General features: G+C 39.1%; 1 pseudogene; it reads right to left on the bottom strand.

Moving 5' to 3' along the window:
• LOC129143999 (beta-glucuronidase-like) overlaps nucleotides 1–15,318 on the bottom strand; it is a 42,640-nt pseudogene extending 27,322 nt beyond the window's left edge.
• Nucleotides 15,319–15,867: the final 549 nt, after the last annotated feature.

Here is a 15,867-nt window from a genome sequence, read left to right as displayed (position 1 = left end):
CTACTATCTTTCCTAAAACTACAGCATACGGGCCAGGAGCAGTGGCTCATGCCTGTAATCCCAGCACTTTGGGAGGCTGAGGCGGGCAGATCATGAGGTCAGAAGATCAAGACCATCCTGGCTAACACCGTGAAACCCCGTCTCTACTAAAAATACAAAAAATTAGCCAGGTGTGGTGGCGGGCACCTGTAGTCCCAGCTCGTCGGGTGGCTGAGGCAGGAGAATGGCGTGAACCCAGGAGGCAGAGCTTGCAGTGAGCGGAGATGGCGCCACTGCACTCCAGCCTGGGCAACAGAGTGAGACTCCGTCTCACTCTGTTGTACAGTTTACAACAACAAAACTATAGCATCCATCACATAGAGGAGAAACTCCCCAACACACATATAAGGATTACTCTCAGCCCCAGCTCCCTCAAACTTCCTAAGATCACAGACACATTCCACTGGCCACAAGCAGTGAGGTTAAGAAGGTAAGGAGATACAAGAAGAATCTTTTCAGCCTGTATCTCACCAGGCAGAGAGCGTAAATAAGAAGAGCAAAATAATAAGCGGTTGTGAAGAGCTTTTACAGTAGGGTCAGCAAACTTTATGTGAAGGATCAGATAAATATTTGAGGCTTTGCAAGCCATATATGATCTCTGTATCATATTCTTCTTCATTATTCTGGGGTTTGTTTCACAACCCTTTAAAACTGTAAAAAATCATTCTTAGTTCAAGTGTCATACAAAAACAAGCCATGGACTACAGTTCAGCCACTGGTCACACTCTGTACTGTTCTAAGATAGAAAAGACAAAGAATATAGCTGTGGAATTTTTTTAAAGGAAAAAGAACATATTATCAGACTGTTATTTTGTGCTGAAAAAAAATTCAAGAAAACGTGTCATCATTACATATAATGCTATAATAAATAAACTTGTTCCTGACCATTTCCACATATGTGGATATATCTGTCAGAGGAATTCCTAAAAGTGGATTACTTGTTCAGAGGGTATATGCATTTGTAATTTGGAAGAGAATGCCAAATTGCCATCTATGAGACAGTGCCAATTTACACTCCCACCATGCCTGATAGTATTTGTTTCTCCAAATCTTGCCATCATAGTTTACAGTTTACATAAGAATAAGATATACTGGCTGGGTGCGGTGGCTCACACCTGTAATCCCAGCACTTTGGGAGGCCAAGGCGGGTGGATCACTTGAGGTCAGGAGTTGGAGACCAGCCTGGCCAACATGGTGAAACCCTATCTCTACTAAAAATCCAAATATTAGCCAGGCATGGTGGTGCATGCCTGAATTCCCAGCTACTTGGGAGGTTGAGGCATGAGAATTGCTTGAACCCAGGAGGTGGAGGTTGTAGTGAGCCAAGATTGTGCCACCGCACTCCAGCCGAGGCGACAGAGCAAGATTCTGTCTCAAAAAAAAAAAAGAAAGACATCATCAGATTGTTATGCGGAAAAAAAAGTCTGGTCATTTACACCCCCACCTTAGCCTTCTCACATTGGATAGTATATGTTCTCTTCACTTTTGCCAATCTTACAGGTAATACATAGTACCTCACTGGCACTTTAATTTTTCCTTCTTTATTAATGAAGCTGAATATCTTTGTTTATTGACTATTTGTATTTCTTCTGCTGTTACCTATTAATTCATTTCCTTTGGCTAGTTTTAGTTTTCAAATATCCCTTTCTTTATTTACAGAAACTGTATTATGGATAGTAGCCCATTGCTTTCCATCTGTGTTACAATGTTTTGTTTATAATTTGTCTTTTAATTTTGTTTTTGATGTCCTTTGTTTTCTGAAGTGTAAAATATCTTTTTAAATTGTAAAAGTAATTCATGCTGTTTTGTTATGTCATATAAAAATATAAAATGAAAGTTCTCCAATACCCCCACATAATACACTTCCATTTCTAGGACATAACCTCTCAAACTTTCCCTAGTAACTAAAAAACACATATACATAAATTATATATTACAAAAGTGGAATTTTTTTGGAAACTACTTTTTCTTTTTAAAAAATATTTATGGAACTCTTTCTATCTAAGCAACAGACTGGAATATCTGTGACACACATATCTTATAAAGAACTTTATCAACCAATCCAAGAAAAGAACCCAGTTTTTAAAATGGGCAAAAGTTTTTGAACAGTTGCTTCATCAAAGAAGACATATAAGCTCAATATCACTAATCATCAGGGAAATTCAAATTAAAACCCAATAACATATCACTACATACCCAACTGAATGGCTAAAATTTAACATATTGACAATACCAAGCGTAGGTAAGGATATGAAGTAACTACAACTCTTACACATTGCCGCTAAGAAAGCAAACTGATACGGCATTTTTAAAAAGTCGGGCAGTTTCCTATAAAGTTAATACTCACATATCATCTGACAAAGCAATTCACACTTAGGTATTGACCCAGGGAAATAAAAACACCTGTCTATAAAAATGACCTCTACAGTACGGAGTATTTATAGAAGCTTTATTCCTTATACCTAAAAACTGGAAATAAGCCAAATGTCTATCAACTGGTAAAGAGATAAACAAACTGTATGTAATATAGTCATACAAAAGAGTACTACACAGCTATAAAAGGGAACAAAACTACTGATAGAGGCAAAATCAGATCAGTGGTTACCCGGGGGTCAGAAGGAGGGACTGACTGCAAAGGGGCTAAAGGGAACTTTGGAGGATAATCATAGTGTATGACTATGACTGTATGCATTTCTCAAAATTCATAGAACTGTACAAGTAAAAAGAATAAATTTTACTAAATGTAAATTATACCTGAATAAATGTGACTTTTAAAAAGTTCATTAAAAGAGTAGAAAATTAGTAAAGTGAATTGGCTTAAGAAGTTTTCACAAATTGTGGCAAAAAAAAAAAAAAAAAAGGATAAAGAGAACTGGACCAGAGAGAGAAAAAGGGAAATGGAGAACAGATAACAGAGAGCCAAAGCTAAATAGCCTATATTCCCAGAAAACAAATCAGGGTCAGGTGCGATGGCTCACACCTGTAATCTCAACACTTTGGGAGGCCAAGGCAGGAGGATCACCTGAGGTCAGTTCAAGACCAGCCTGGCCAACATGGTGAAACCCCGTCTCTACTAAAAATACAAAAATTAGCCGGGCATGGTGGCGTGCCTTAATCCCAGCTCCTCAGCAGGCTTAGGCAGGAGAATCGCTTGAACCTGGGAGGCAGAGGTTGCAGCGAACCAAGATCGTGCTACTGCACTCCAGCCTGGGCAACAGAGCTAGACTCTATCACAAAAAAAAAAAAGAAAGAAAGAAAGAAAGAAATCAGGACAGGTGACAGTCTTCAACAGTAGTCTGATTTTTCAGAGGTAAAAACCAATGTTACAATACTAAAAACTCAGAAATGGGAAGTAATACTTGAAAGACATGAGAGATATCAACTTAAGAATCTGTGCACTGAGATTCCTTCATATTAAATAAATACTAGGTGAGTTATTATCTACCGAATGCTTTACTAGGTGCCAGGCACTGTACCATGCACTTTATAATATATACATTATTTCATTTAATCATCAATCAGAACACCAAAAAGCTGGTAGTATTAATTCTATTTTACAGGCAAGGAAACTAAGGGTCAAAGTGATTAAATGACATGCCTAAAGCCATATAGCAAATGAACAAGCCAAGACATAATTCAAATTCAGATTTTCATGAGTCAGAATCCATGCTCACATTCCATTATGCACATTAAGTCTATAGTTATACTTAGTTGTAGAATTAAATTTTACATCAACTAATATGCTATAAAAAAGAAAGAGGAGGAAAAATACTTCAGTGAAAATCTAGGACAGTAATCTCCCCCTCATTCCACTAAAACTGATAGTTATGGCACAAGCTCAGCTAAATTAGCAGAGAAGACAGTGTATAACACTCAATGACTACAGCATTGACTCATCCATTCTGATTTCCAGTAACAGAAATTTTTAAATTTCAGAATCTAGGATCGACTCAGAAATGCAAAACAGTAGGTATCTGTTTTTTTCTTTTTTTATTTATTTGAACTCTGAAACTCTTTAATCAAGTAACTGTTCATACATAGCAAGAACTACAAATACCATGTGAATAGATGGAAATTTCTCAGTGGCAATCACTTTTAATATAAAATGAATGGAAATCATAAGATGCACTAAAACTCACTATTCAATTATCTTCAGAATACATATTTTTATTTTTTAAAAAAGAGCTAAACATATCAGCCTTAAGCCTGTAGCTCAAGGTGTCACTTACAGTGCAGAGCCAGTGATTTCAAAAACTGTTCCTTACTTGACCTGAACTGATAGGGTTTAAGCCAAGAATTTCAGATCTTCCAGAAAAAGAAATCCTTATGCTTCCTTTCTTTTCCAAAAGGTGGATACACCTTGCTGAAAATAGCCTTCTGCTCTATTTCTCAACAGAAAACTACTGAAAAAAAATATGAAACACTATTATTGTATGACTTATTTAATGAATAATAAGTTCCAAGTATATCCCAAACACTGTTTTAGGTGCTGGAATAGAAGTAAACAAATGTGAAAAACACATCATTTCTGATTGTTATAAGTGCTACAAAAGAAATAAATCAGGGTAATGGGTAGAGTGGGTGGTAGTGGAGAGGTGGGAGAGGAGCTACTTTTGACAGTATGGTGAGGAAAGGTCTCTTTGAGGAGCTGACATCTGAGCTGAGACATGACTCAAAAGAAGGTCACTGGATCTTAATAAGATAAAATTTTAAAATTATGTAACTTGATGACAGTTACAGAGGGAAGCAAAAACCAGGAAATTAAGTAAAAGGCTATTACAGACAGTTTACATAATTTTACCATGAAAATGTCAAAGAGAAGGTGTTGGGAACAGGCCCCCCAAAATCTGGCCATAAACTGGCCCCAAAACTGGCCATAAACAAATCTCTGCAGCACTGTGACATGTTCCTGATGGCCATAATGCCCATGCTGGAAGGTTGTGGGTTTACCCGAATGAGGGCAAGGAACACCAGGCCCGCCCAGGGCGGAAAACTGCTTAAAGGCATTATTAAACCACAAACAATAGCATCAGCGATCTGTGCCTTAAGGACATGCTCCTGCTGCAGATAACAAGCCCAACCCATCCCTTTATTTCGGCCCATCCCTTCGTTTCCCATAAGGGATACTTTTAGTTAATCGAATATCTACAGAAACAATGCTAATGACTGGCTTGCTGTTAATAAATATGTGGGTAAATCTCTGTTCGGGGCTCTCAGCTCTGAAGGCTGTGAGACCCCTGATTTCCCACTTCATACCTCTATATTTCTGTGTGTGCATCTTTAATTCCTCTAGCACCACTGGGTTAGGGTCTCCCTGACAGAGCTGGTCTCGGCAAGAAGGAAAAATATATTCAGGTAAATAATGTATATCAAATAATAAACTGTGCTTAACAACAAAAGAAAAGCTTTTTTTAAAATTCAATTTTTATACTGGTAGACAAGAAAAAAACACCTAATGTCAGTCTTTTTAAAGTGTGCTAGGTGAGTGAGAAACAAGCTAAGAATACTACAACACCAAAGAGCTCTTCTGGAGAAATTAGTCAGAGATGCCCAAAATCCAGAATACTTTATTTACCTCAGCTTCACTCCTAGACTTGGACTTCTGTCTCCCTTCCTGAATAGCTACGGGGGCGTTCTTTGAGTGTGACTGCCTCTTTGATATCCACTTACTCACCATGATGCTGCCTGTTGGATCTCAAACAAATTCTGATGTTTGCTATTCCAGGTGAGGAGACGGTTTGAAAACATCATACTATGTTTCCACATCTTCAAGACAGTCAACAAACTCCCTCAAGTTATCTTTGTGGATAATATAGGAATAATACAGATCAGTGACAAAAAGATGTGGGGAAATTTAGCTCAGTTATAGGCATGTGTGGATTCTCACTTGGGTGAAAAACGTAATTTAAAAGGTTAACAGACCAATGTCGGGCGGGGGCATGGTGGCTCACGCCTGTAATCCCAGCACTTTGGGAGGCCAAGGCAGGCAGATCACCTGAGGTCAAGAGTTCAAGACCAGCCTGGCCAACATGGTGAAAACACGTCTATACTAAAAATACAAAAATTAGCCGGGCATGGTGGCATGCACCTGTAATCCCAGTTCCTCAGGAGGCTGAGACAGGAGAATCACTTGAACCCGGAAGGTGGAGGTTGCAGTGAGCCGAGATCATGCCATTGCACTCCAGCCTGGGCAACATGAGACAGACTCCATCTCAAAAAAAAAAAAAAAAATCAGTGTCAAAATAAAGAAAGGCTTCTAATGGCATATGAGAGTTTGACCCTCCCATATTCCACAGGTATCAGCTGAATGAGAATTTACTGTACATTCATCAAATTTGCAATTGGCAAAACACAAGCAGTGATCATTAACATACACATTGGGTGTTACAATCAGAAACTAGAACAATGATCCAACAAAATTAAGAGAATGAAATTGAAGGGGAAAATAAATATAAAAATACATATGTTTCACTTTTTTTCTTTTGTCTTTTTTGTTGTTCTTGTTGTTGTTGTTGTTGAGATGGAGTCTCACTCTGTTGCCAGGCTGGAGTGTAGTGGCACCATCTGAGCTCACTGCAACCTCTGCCTTGCAGGTTCAAGCAATTCTCCTGCCTCAACCTCCCTAGTAGCTGGGACAATAGGCAGGTGTCACCACACCCAGCTAATTACTGTATTTTTAGTAGAGATGGGGTTTCACCATGTTGGCCAGAATGGTCTTAATCTCTTTACCTCGTGATCCGCCTGCCTCGGCCTCCCAAAGTGCGGGGATTACAGCCGTGAGCCACCGCACCCGGCCTCACTTTTTCTTCATTTAAAAATCTGCATTAAACTTTAGTGAGTTTTTGGTGGTAGTATTCCTGTTTTTGAACTTAAGTCACATATTTTTATGTCTAGAGGTACCTTGTTATCTACCGTGGTAGTCTGTGTGTACTGGATTTGGCCACTTAAAGGGAGGCTCAAGATATGCACTATCCAATACAGCAGCTACCTAGCCACATGTAGTTATTCACATTTTAATTAAAATTCGATTTTAAGAAATTTCAGTTCCTTAGAATTACTAAACACATTTCAAGTATTCAGTAACCCCATGTGATGAGTGACTACCATACTGGATGATACAGATACATAGTATCTCCACTACCACTGAAAGTTATATTGGACAGCACTCTTAAACTACTGGAATCATCAGGTGATGACCCTTGGAATACTCAATCAAACAGAAAGTACAGCGAGAAAACGATTTTATTTTCTTTCTTAACCAAATCAAAGGCATCAAGTCAGATTTTACTGTCTTTTCTTGAAAAAAGTAGGCCAGGGGCAATGGCTCACATCTGTAATCCCAGTACTTTGGGAGGCCAAGACGGGCAGATCACCTGAGGTGGGGAGTTCGAGACCAGCCTGACCAACATGGAGACACCCCGACTCTATTAAAAATACAAAATTAGCCAGGCGTGGTGGCACATGCCTGTAATCCCAGCTACTCAGGAGGCTGAGGCAGGAGAATCGCTTCAACCAAGGAGGTAGAGGTTGCCGTGAGCCGAGATCGCGCCATTGCACTCCAGCCTGGGCAACAAGAGCGAAACTCCATCTCAAAAAAAAAAACAAAAAGAAAAAGAAAATGTATACACTCACACAAACACACACAGAGACACAGACACACACACACACACATAAATATATACACATACAGATAAATTTAACAAAGACCATTTGTGACCTGTAAAGCCTAAAATGCTACCTGGCCCTTTATAAAAAAACTTTGCCAACCCCTTGACCAATAAGTGTTTTCTTATAAATGACTTTTATCTTTTAATTTGAATATCAAATTAAAAGACATTAAGAAAAATTCTGTAATGCTAAATTTAAATTGGAACACAGTTACAATGAACAATTCTTAAATTGCTTTACATGTATACTGAGGCTGAATAAGTAAGTAAATGGATAGTGGAAGCTAGGTTTCTCACCATTGGAAAGTGATGATACGGAAAAGCAGGAAGGTTAGAATAAATCAACATAGTACTGGATTAGAATTAGAACATCAGTATGAACTGGTGTTCAGGTTAACGTGGATGTACAGAAATACAAAATGCTATATGCTATATACGTAGGTTAGTATAATATATATGCATGTATTTCCTAGCTTTGTCAGCTGAGTCAGCCTAAGAGCAGTGACATCCCAGGAGCAATGAGCATATTAAGAACCTAGATCTTCTAGAGCCAGAAATACCATTCGACCCAGCAATCCCATTACTGGGTATATACCGAAAGGATTATAAATCATTCTACTATAAAGACACATGCACACATATGTTTATTGCAGCACTGTTCACAATAGCAAAGACTTGGAACCAACCCAAATGCCCATCAATGATAGACTGGATAAAGAAAATGTGGCACATATAAACCATGGAATACTATGCATCCATAAAAAAGGATGAGTTCATATCCTTTGCAGGGACATGGATGAAGCTGGAAACCATCATTCTCAGCAAACTAACACAAGAACAGAAAACCAAACACCACATGTTCTCACTCATAAGTGGGAGTTGAACAATGAGAACACATGGACACGAGGAGGGGAATATCACACACCAGGGCCTGTCAGGGGTGGGGGGCTATGGGAGGGACAGCATTAGGAGAAATAGCTATGTAGATGATGCGTTAATGGGTACAGCAAACCACCATGGCACGTGTAAACCTATGTAACAAACCTGCACATTCTGCACATGTATCCCAGAACTTAGAACTATAGTAAAAATAATAATAATAAAGAACCTAGATCTTATTTGCTAATATACTTTTCCTGGGGAAAAGAACTGATTCTAGAACTGGGGCAGGGAAAATACAAGCATCTATAGCCTGGAGCATTTGATTTTATTTATTTGTTTATTTATTTATTTTTGAGACAGAATTTCACTCGCTGCCCAGGCTGGAGTGCAATGGCGCGATCTCAGCTCACCGCAACCTCCACCTTCCGGGTTCAAGCGATTCTCTTGCCTCAGCCTCTGAAGTAACCAGGATTACAGGCACCCACCAACATGCCCGGCTAATTTTTGTATTTTTAGTACAGACGGGGTTTCATCATGTTGGCCAGGCTGGTGTTGAACTCCTGACCTCAGGTGATCTGCCCGCCTTGGCCTCCCAAAGTGCTGGGATTACAGGCGTGAACCACTGCGCCCGGCCTGGAGCATCCTGTAGTATCAAAAATTAAGGAAGTATTTCCAAAAACGAAAGAAAGGAGGCATGTCAAAGGGACAAAAGACCAAACTAAAAGAGCTCCCAATCACCACAATTGAAACAAGCTGAGCAACAAAATAAATATACAAGAAAACCAAAAAGTTTATTTAAATACCACTCACTCCAGGAAGTGGAGCCGAATTTTTCCACTGCCTCTAGTTTCAGCAGTACTCAGTGGCTTGCAGCCAAAGAATGGCATATGGAAAGGAAAGGAAAAAGTAACTTTACCATGAAGAACCTAAAAAAACACGATAGAAGTACCCCGATATGATGTAATAAGAAAGCCACTTCACCTCTGTGATATTCTTCCCAAGGACTCATAATCTCAATCTAACCATGAGAAAAGCATCAGACAAAAGCAAATTGAGAGACATTCTACAAAATACCTGACCAATACCCCTCAAAACTGTCATGGCCATGAAAAACAATGAAAGACTGAGAAACTGTCAGGGACAAAACAAATACAAGGACCAAAGGTAATGTGGTATCTTGGAGGAATCATTAGTGAAAAAAAAACAGTGAAATCCAAATAAAGTTTGGAGATTAATTAATAGTAACTGACTAATGTTAGTTTCTTAATTGTCACAAACGGACCATAGGATGTTAATCATAAGAAAAACTGGGTGAAGTGTATGCATAAACTCTGTACTATCTTTGTAGCTTATCTATAAGTTTAAAAATATTCTGAAATTTAAAAGTTTACTAAATATTTTGAAATTGAAATAGAAATATCAAAGTGACCTTGTAATTTAAACATAGACACATATATGCATGAATACATATGCATCTATATTTTCTACCTCTTTCCATCAAAAGGTCAAAAGCAATGACATCCCAATATCAATGAGCATGCCTAGCAACCAGATTTGGTCTCTAAATACCATTCCCACAAAAAGAAAGACGGGCTACTCGGCAAAGTACTGAGTCCAGGACTTGGAAAGGAATGTAACAGGAAGCCTACATCATATTGTGCCAGAAACCAAGAAAGTTTTCAAGACTAATAAGGTCATGTCAAAATTATACAGCAATCAAGGACTCCTAATAGACAAATCTAGGACAATTTAAACATCAAAAAGAATAATGACTGCAATTGACTGAAACATGAAAATTTAAAAATCGTAAAGACTGATACTCAAAAAAGAAAAAGAAACCATCACCAATAACAGAAACAACTCATTTATCACCACCAGCCCTTAAGCTAAAAATGGGCAATTAAAGAAAGATAACTAAGCTTTTATCCTGCCTCTTCAGTAGTAACTATATTTCAGGGTAACCAAATAACATCAGTTAATGAGGAAAAGTTTTTCTTTTTTTCTTTTTTAATTATACTTTAAGTTCTAGGGTACATGTGCACAACATGCAGGTTTGTTACATATGTATACATGTGCCATGTTGGTGTGCTGCACCCATTAACTCATCATTTACATTAGGTATATCTCCTAATGCTAACCCTCCCTCCTCCCCGCATCCCACGACAGGCCCCGGTGTGTCATGTTCCACTTCCTGTGACCATGTGTTCTCATTGTTCAATTCCCACCTATGAGTGAGAACATGCGGTGTTTGGTTTTCTGTCATTGCGATAGTTTGCTGAGAATGATGGTTTTCAGCTTCATCCATGTCCCTACAAACGACGTGAACTCATCGTTTTTTATGGCTGCATAGTATTCCATGCTGTATATGTGCCACATTTTCTTAATCCAGTCTATCATTGATGGACATTTGGGTTGGTTCCAAGTCTTTGCTATTGCAAATAGTGCCACAATAAACATACGTGTGCATGTGTCTTTATAGCAGCATGATTTATAATCCTTTGGGTATATAACCAGTAATGGGATGGCTGGATCAAATGGTATTTCTAGTTCTAGATCCTTGAAGAATCGCCACACTGACTTCCACAATGGTTGAACTAGTTTACAGTCCCATCAACAGTGTAAAAGTGTTCCTATTTCTCCACATCCTCTCCAGCACTTGTTGTTTCCTGACTTTTTAATGATCTTCATTCTAACTGGTGTGAGATGGTATCTCATTGTGGTTTTGATTTGCATTTCTCTGATGGCCAGTGATGATGAGCATTTTTTCATGTGTCTGTTGGCTGCACAAATGTCTTCTTTTGAGAAGCGTCTGTTCATATCCTTCACCCACTTTTTCATGGGGTTTTTTTTCTTGTAAATTTGTTTGAGTTCTTTGTAGGTTTTGGATATTAGCCCTTTGTCAGATGGGTAGGTTGCAAAAATTTCCTCCCATTCTGTAGGTTGCCTGTTCACTCTGATGATAGTTTCTTTTGCTGTGCAGAAGCTCTTGAGTTTAATTAGATCCCATTTGTCAATTTTGGCTTTTGTTGCCATTGCTTTTGGTGTTTTAGACATGAAGTCCTCGCCCGTGCCTATGTCCTGAATGGTATTGCTTAGGTTTTCTTCTAGGGTTTTTATGGTTTTAGGTCTAACATTTAAATCTTTGATCCTTCTTGAATTAATTTTTGTATAAGGTATGAGAAAAGGATCTGGTTTCAGCTTTCTACATATGGCTAGCCAGTTTTCCCAGCATCATTTATTAAATAGGGAATCCTTTCCCCATTTCTTGTTTTTGTCAGGTTTGTCAAAGATCAGATGGTTGTAGATGTGTGGTATTATTTCTGAGGCCTCTGTTCTGTTCCATTGGTCTATATCTCTGTTTTGGTACCAGTACCATACTGTTTTGGTTACCGTAGCCTTGTAGTATTGTTTGAAGTCAGGTAGCATGATGCCTCCAGCTTTGTTCTTTTGGCTTAGGATCGTCTTGGTGATGTGGGCTCTTTTTTGGTTCCATATGAACTTTAAAGCAGTTTTTTCCAATTCTGTGAAGAAAGTCATTGGTAGCTTGTTGGGGATGGCATTGAATCTATAAATTACCTTGGGCAGTATGGCCATTTTCATGATATTGATTCTTCCTATCCATGAGCATGGAATGTCCTTCCATTTCTTTGTGTCCTTTTTCATTTCGTTGAGCAGTGGTTTGTAGTTTTCCTTGAAGAGGTCCTTCACATCCCTTGTAAGTTGCATTCCTAGGTATTTTATTCTCTTTGTAGCAACTGTGAATGGGAGTTCACTCATGATTTGGCTCTCTGTTTGTCTGTTATTGGTGTATAAGAATGCTTGTGATTTTTGCACATTGATTTTGTATCCTGAGACTTTGCTGAAGTTGCTTATCAGCTTAAAGAGTTTTGGGGCTGAGACAATGGGGTTTTCTAAACATACAATCATGTCATCTGCAAACAGGGACAATTTGAATTCCTCTTTTTCTAATTGAATACCCTCTATTTCTTTCTCCTGCCTGATTGCCCTGGCCAGAACTTCCAACACTATGTTGAATAGGAGTGGTGAGAGAGGGCATCCCTGTCTTGTGCCAGTTTTCAAAGGGAATGCTTCCAGTTATTGCCCATTCAGTATGATATTGGCTGTGGGTTTCTCATAAATAGCTCTTATTATTTTGAGATATGTCCCATCAATACCTAATTTATTGAGAGTTTTTAGCATGAAGGGCTGTTGAATTTTGTCAAAGGCCTTTTCTGCATCTACTGAGATAATCAAGTGGTTTTTGTCTTTGGTTCTGTTTATATGCTGGATTACATTTACTGATTTGTGTATGTTGAGCCGGCCTTGCATCCCAGGGATGAACCCCACTTGATCATGGTGGATAAACTTTTTGATGTGCTGCTGCATTCGGTTTGCCAGTATTTTATTGAGGATTTTGGCAGAGACACAACAAAAAAAGAGAATTTTAGACCAATATCCCCAATGAACATCGATGGAAAAGTTTTTCTTTAAGAAGATGCCAGGAAATAAAGGCAGATGAAATAACAGAATAGGAAAATCACCAATTTGTAGCCCTCGGTGACATAACCGATTCAGGAAGAAATCATCAATGGACACTAAGCTCATTAAGTGAAAGAATGATGAGTATCTGGATAGTTACATAGTACCAAACTATCTCTCTACGAAGTTCTTGCCTATCTCAAGTATAAAATAGTAACTTTACAATGAAGGAATCAGACGTCACTACCTTAATCCAGGGATTTACCTTAATTTCTAGTCACTAACAGTGAAACAACTAGACAATACATGCCATCTGAAGTGATACAATATAATTCTGATAAAGCCTTTGATATTCCACAGGAAATATTGGAGAGGAGATAAAGAAACAAGTTAAGTCAGGAGTCCCCAAAGCCCAGGCCATGGACTGGTATCAGTCTATGGCCTGTTAGGAACCAGGTGCACAGCAGGTGTTGGGAGGGTGAGCAAGCATTATCACCTGAGCTCCGGCTCCTGTCAGATCAACAATGGCATTCAATTCTCGTAGGAGTACGAACCCTATTGTGAAATGCACATGCGAGGGATCTCTAGGTTGCACAATCCATATTAGAATCTAATGCCTGATGATCTGAGATAGAACAGTTTCATCCGGAAACCATCCCACCACCCCGACCTCCATGCTACCCCTAGTCCATGGAAAAATTGTCTTCCACAAAACCAGGCACTGGTTCAAAAAAGATTGGGGACCGCTGAGTTAAATGATACCATAAGAAAGCAATATGCCAAAAGATCAGATATGGTCAAAAGCAGAAAAGAGAGTGGCTTATGGGCCAGGCGCGGTGGCTCATGCGTGTAATCCCAGCACTTTGGGAAGACGAGGCAGGTGGATTACTTGAGATCAGGAGTTTGAGACCACCCTGGAATACATGGTGAAACCCCATCTCTACCAAAAAAATACAAAAATTATCCAGGCATGGTGGTGCACACCCATATAGTCCCAGCTATTTGAGAGGCTGAGGTGGGAGGATGTCTTGAGCCCAGGAAGCAGAGGTTGCAGTGAGCCAAGATCTCGCCACTGCACTCCAGCCTGGGCAACAGAGCCAGAGCCTGTCTCAAAAAAAAAAAAAAAAAGAGAAAGGCTGGCTCATTGTAGCAACATGGAAGGCCCTTTCTAACATAATGCTAGCCGACCATACCTAGACAGTACAAAATGGACTGGTACCTGGTTAATGGCTTACCATATGTTAATTTCTCATTTCTTGGGATTAATTGGAATGTTTTAAAACAAACTATTTTTTTGTTTTTTTAATTTTTTTGTTTTGAGATGGAGTCTTGCTCTGTCGCCCAGGATGGAGTGCAGTGGCGCAATCTTGGCTCACTGCAGCCTCCACCTCCCGGGTTCAAGCGATTCTCCTGCCTCAGCCTCCGAAGTAGCTGGGATTACAGGCATGAGCCACCATGCCTGGCTTGTTTTTATATTTTTAGTAGAGATGGAGTTTCACCATGTTAGACAGGCTGGTCTTGAACTCCTGACCTCAGGTGATCCGCCCACCTTGGCCTCCCAAAGTGCTAGGATTACAGGCATGAGCCACTGTGCCCAGCCTTTTGCAATTTTTTTTGAGACGGAGTCTCTCTCTGTTGCTGGGCTGGAGTGCAGTGGCACAGTCTCAGCTCACTGCAACCTCCACCTCTCAGGCTAAAGCAATTCTCCTGCCTCAGCCTCCCGAGTAGCTGGATTACAGTCATGCGCCACCACGCCCAGCTAATTTTTGTAATTTTAGTAGAGACGGGCTTTTGCCATGTTGTCCATTCCGGTCTCAAACTCCAGGCCTCAGGTGATCCGCCTGCCTCGGCTTTCTAAAGTTCTGGAATTACAAGTGTGAGCCACCGCGCCCAGCCTAAAATATAAGTTTATGAAACAAAAGAAATGTAAGGCTCATTTTACTTCATTTAAATTATGAAGGCAGTATACAGTCATATAAACATAATGTATTTTGATACAAATCATTGTAGATGGGATTCCAAAGCCAATAGCACTGTCTTCCAATGTGAAGATATTAAGTCAAATATGAAGATATTAAGTAAGTGAATGCATACCACTCACAGGGCTGAAGGGATTGAAATGCCTTAAAAGAAGCATCCATTCCAGCAAAATCCCAAAACTTAACATCAGAGTCATATCCTCCTGTCACCAAACGGGCACCTGAGGGATCCAGACCCAAAGCAGACACCTGGTTTTAAAAAAATAAAATAAAATGACTGGAGCAAAATGACATATGGTCAATTATAACCCCCATTTCTGTTCTTTAATCCCACCCCCTATGTTATAGGCCTTGGAAGCACAAACCACCAACTATTGTTACTTCTGAAAAGCGGGAATGGATGGTGCCTTCTATATTATTAGACTTTGTTACTATATTAATTCTTTTGCAATAAAGAAAAATACTTTAAATCTATTGGACAATTTTGTCCCAAATCATCAACTATGTACTCAGAATAGCTATCACTGCAATTCCGTAAGATAAACTAAGTTGCTTTAGTGTACAAGTAAAAATCTTACAAATAATTACAATAATTCAGCATTTTCAATATACAATCTAAGGAAAACTTTTAAGATAGTTTAATCATAACTGAATGAAAACCATATGAATCTGAAATTACCAAAATGAGTAACACCAAGGGAGCTTTAAGAAATCTATTTAACAAAGTAGAACAAAGCAGAATTATCTGTCCCTTATGGTCAAATGGCTCAGTATATCCACCTTAAACAATTATTTTTAAAGCTGAATTTTTAAGTGACTAA

Source organism: Pan troglodytes, chromosome 4 (genome assembly GCF_028858775.2).
Source record: "Pan troglodytes isolate AG18354 chromosome 4, NHGRI_mPanTro3-v2.0_pri, whole genome shotgun sequence".
Classification (NCBI taxonomy): domain Eukaryota; kingdom Metazoa; phylum Chordata; class Mammalia; order Primates; family Hominidae; genus Pan; species Pan troglodytes.
This window is presented reverse-complemented; position numbering and strand designations above follow the sequence as displayed.